The sequence below is a fragment of the Heloderma suspectum genome, chromosome 9, assembly GCF_057233095.1.
Source record: "Heloderma suspectum isolate Gila_16-S chromosome 9, 16-S_ref, whole genome shotgun sequence".
Taxonomy (NCBI): domain Eukaryota; kingdom Metazoa; phylum Chordata; class Lepidosauria; order Squamata; family Helodermatidae; genus Heloderma; species Heloderma suspectum.
Genome location: NC_139466.1, coordinates 6,716,584 through 6,720,629, shown reverse-complemented (window position 1 = coordinate 6,720,629; position 4,046 = coordinate 6,716,584). Strand labels below are relative to the sequence as shown.

Below are 4,046 nucleotides of genomic sequence, written 5' to 3'. Positions count from 1 at the left end.
TGATTAGACAGAAAAAAGTCCTACAATCCCAGCATTGCCCAGCTAGCATGGCTGGCTGGGGCTTGTATTCTAATGGGCATGGGGAAGCTACACATACTGAGTTGGACCATTGGACTATCTAGCCTTGGTGCCACCTGTTCAAGCTGCCATGGGCTCCCTAGGTTCTTGGTCAAGGATCTTTCCCAAATCCTTCTTTCTTTGATCTTTTTAGCTGAAGATGCTAAGAACGTAGGATCTTCAACATACACACGAAGCGCTCTGCCACTGAACTCAGGCCCAACGCAAGCATGTGGCCTACTGGGTGAATGCAGTGGAGCTCCATGCAAGGAAGGCGATGGTGCTGGCACGTTTAACCACATGGGCCTGGAGGCTGACTTGGTGCTACCTGTGAGCCACCTCTGCTGCTGGGCAGAGACTGGGAGGCAGCCCAGCGGCAGCACTGAATGAAACCTGGGTCCATGATATGCCTGCTGGCACCACCGTCTTAATTGCACCAGCCCTGCCCCTGATGTAGGGTGGCCATGTGTCCTCTTTTACAGAGGATAGCCCTCTATTTGAAGGGCTGCCAGAGGACAATCTGCCATTTTGAAGGTGTCCTCTAATTTGAAGGACTGTCCGGTTCGAGTCCGGTTTAAAGATAGAGACTCATCAGAAAGGAGAGCTAAAGAGCCTCAAGGTGGCCTTTCAAGAGGTTGTCCTATCTTTCTGGGCAATAGATTGAGCCAGGCATGCAGGTCACCTGTTCACAGGCTTGTCACTAGGGTGATGTATATTGTATAAATCAGCCATGATTTCTCAATTTGTATCTAAACCTATATGTGAGCACATGTAAATTTTCTGCAAATGTGTGTCCTCTTTTGTGGGGGTGAATCATTTCCTCTCTTTTTTTGCAATTCGTGGAGGGGGGGCCCTCCCCTGATGTATGTGTATCAGGGGCAGGGCTGGTGTAATTAAGATGGCACTAGAAAATACAGGTGAACTGCACTGGCTTGGAACTGCTTAGAGTCGTAACTGTAGGTGCCTATCCAGAAGAAGAAGAAGAAGAAGAAGAAGAAGAAGAAGAAGAAGAAGAAGAAGAAGAAGAAGAAGAAGAAGGTGTGAACGTAAGAACATAAGAAGAGCACTGCTGGATCAGACCAAGGGTCCATCCAGTCCAGCATTCTGTTCACACAATGGCCAACCAGCTGTTGACCAGGAACCCACAAGCAGGGCATGAGCGCAACAGCACCCTTCCACCCACGTTCCCCAGCAACTGGTCTACATAGGCTCACTGCCTCTGGTACTGGAGGTAACACGTAGCCATCAAGACTAGTAGCCCTCGGCAGCCTTCTCCTCCATGAATTTGTCTAACCTTCTTTTAAAGCCATCCAAATTGGTGGCCATCATGACACCTTGTGGTATACCAGTCACTGGCAGGTGGGGCACTGGGGGCAGTTCTCCCAGGGCCCCTCAAAACCTGGCGCTAGGCCTGATCAGTCTCCCTGCTGTAATACTCTGTTCCCTCCTGTAAGGAACTGTCTTGTTTTCACTATTCATTAAGAACCATGTAGCTCAGCCAGTAGCCCCCAAACTCTCTCAGTTAGCCTATCTGTAGCCTGCACCAACGTTCCCCAATCTGGTGCCCTCCAGATGTGTTGGACTGCAACTCCCATCATTCCAGCCAGCATGGCTATTAGGCCACGCTGGCTGGCAATGATGAGACTTGCTGTCCAACCCATCTCGAGAGCACCACTTCAAGGAAGGCTTGTACACCCTTGTGGCTCAGAAATAAGGCCCCCAATGAGCCGGATGCAGTGGCGCGAGCCTGTAATCCAGCTACTCGGGAGGCTGGAGCCAGCGGATCGTTTGAGCTCAGGAGTTCTGGGCTGCAGTGGGCTATGCCAATCGGGTGTCCGCACTAAGTTCGGCATCAATATGGTGATCCCCGGGGAGCCGGGGGCCACCAGGTTGCCTAAGGAGGGGTGAACCAGCCCAGGTCAGAGACATAGCAGGTCAAAACTCCCGTGCTGATCAGTAGTGGGACAGTGCCTGTGAATAGCCGCTGCAGCATAGCCTGAGCAAGACAGTCACAGCAAGATTCTAAAGAATCCGGCCCCCCATAGTCTGTGGCAGAACAGGGCAATCCCCCCTGCCACCCTGGGGAATCCCCCCGGGATGGAGCCTACCTGGTGGCGGATGCGGTGGTGGCTCCGGCTCTTCTTCCAGCCGCTGCCGGGCTGCTGCGGCCACAAATGGCGGCTGTAGTAACGGCCACCATTTGCATGGCTGCCTTTTGCCGTGATAGGCTACATAAATACTTACGTAGCCTATCACGGCAAAGAGCAGGGGCACAAATGGCAGCCGCTACGCTATCACAGCTTGGCAAGGACGCAAATGGCGGCCGGCATAGCGACCGCAGCAGCCCGGCAGTGGCCAGAATCCGGCTGCGGGCAGCCCCGGCCAGTGGCTCCGCGGAGTCGCCGTGGAGCAGATTTGGCCAGGGAGGATTCTGGGGGGAGGGACAGAGCACCTCCCCCCCACCACAGACACCCCAGATCGGGACGGTAAGTATATTTCATACATCCTAAAAAAAATAAAAGAAATAAGGCCCCAATGCAGTCTCAAAGATTCTTTTCTAAAAATGGGAAAAGCTACTAGAAGCTGATCAAAAGGCAGCCAGATGAATGAATCTGTGCAGCATTAACCAGGGGTCACAAGAAGCATTTATTTCTGGGTTCAAGTTCATTTCGCCATCAAACTCCTCCTGTGTTTCATGTAGATCTCTTAGCAGAGCTGTCTAACTTTGTCTCCCAAGTTCTTGTACTTTTTCCCCCTCTCTCTCTCTTTCTCTTGTTGGAGCTTCCTGAACTCAGAACAGCACTCATATTTACATGTCTGTGATGGAGGCAAAATATCAAGACAATATTTAAATGATCACAAAGGAAGGGGAAAGAAGATCAAGAGTGACTCTCTGTTAAAGGGCCCCTAATAATGACTTGTTTATGTGGTTAGGAAGGCTCAGACGTTGCTTCCGAGGAGGCTGTCCCAAATCAACATCCTTTGTTTACCAGGGCAAAGATGTTTTTCCACCACAAAAGACCCTCAGGGATCAGTGTGGTGGAAGTAAATAATGCCATTCAGCACTACAAATCTGCCACTGCCTGGTCAGGATCAGTGCTAGAAATATGTGTGGCAGTGAGGGGGGAAGGCAGCAGTCCTTTCATAAAATCTAGTATCTAGTTAGACAGCTCTGCTAAGAGAAGCCCCACACCTTGACTCCTCCCTCTTTTATCAGCCAAACCATGTCACCTTCTGTAGTGACCTTAAAAGAAAAAGAAAAAAACGGTAGCCAAGGGAGCCATCACAAAAGGTAAGGAGGCTTTCCCCCTACAATTTGAGCATAGATCAAGATTTATCTTCAGGTCCCAGAATCCTTGATTTCACACATGAAGAGCAGAAACAAACACAGGTTTGCCATCCACACATTAAGCCGATCTCAATGACCATACAATCAACAGGGAGCTGCAGCCATCTGGGATCCCTGATTGGTATATTTCTATGATACCCATGTTTCTCACATTCACTTATTTTTGGTGTATATGAAGAACATGCACTGGAATGCGCTGCTAGCTGAAGTCTGTCAAACCCCACCACTGTTTGCTGATGGTAAGAGGTGCATGACAATAGAATACTCTGCCTCATAGGTTGGCCATGTGCCCTATTTAACACAGAACAGTCCTTTATTTGAGGCTGTCCACTACTGAAGGACTGCATCCAGTCCAAGTACAGTTTAAAGATAAAGAACCCTAAGAAAGGAGAGCAGGGGCAGTAGCTCAAAGTGGTAATGCCCCTGTGTTGCATGCAGAAGATCCCAGGTTCAATCTCTGGCATCTCCAGGTAGGTCAGGAAAATCTCCTGCTTGAAACCCTGGAGAGCTGCTGCCAGTCAGTATTAACAATACTGAAGTAGATGGACCAAGGGTCCTATGATCCTCCTAAGATCCTATGACCTTGATTGTGCCCATCAACAGCACATGGGAAACTGACTGAGCAAGCGCACAGGTCAAC

General features: G+C 50.0%; 1 non-coding gene across 1 annotated transcript; it reads left to right on the top strand.

Annotated features, from left to right (window-relative positions):
• Nucleotides 1-1,783: 1,783 nt before the first annotated feature.
• Nucleotides 1,784-2,082, top strand: LOC146338390 (signal recognition particle RNA). Its single transcript, XR_014784899.1, has one exon.
• The last annotated feature ends 1,964 nt before the right edge of the window (nt 2,083-4,046 follow it).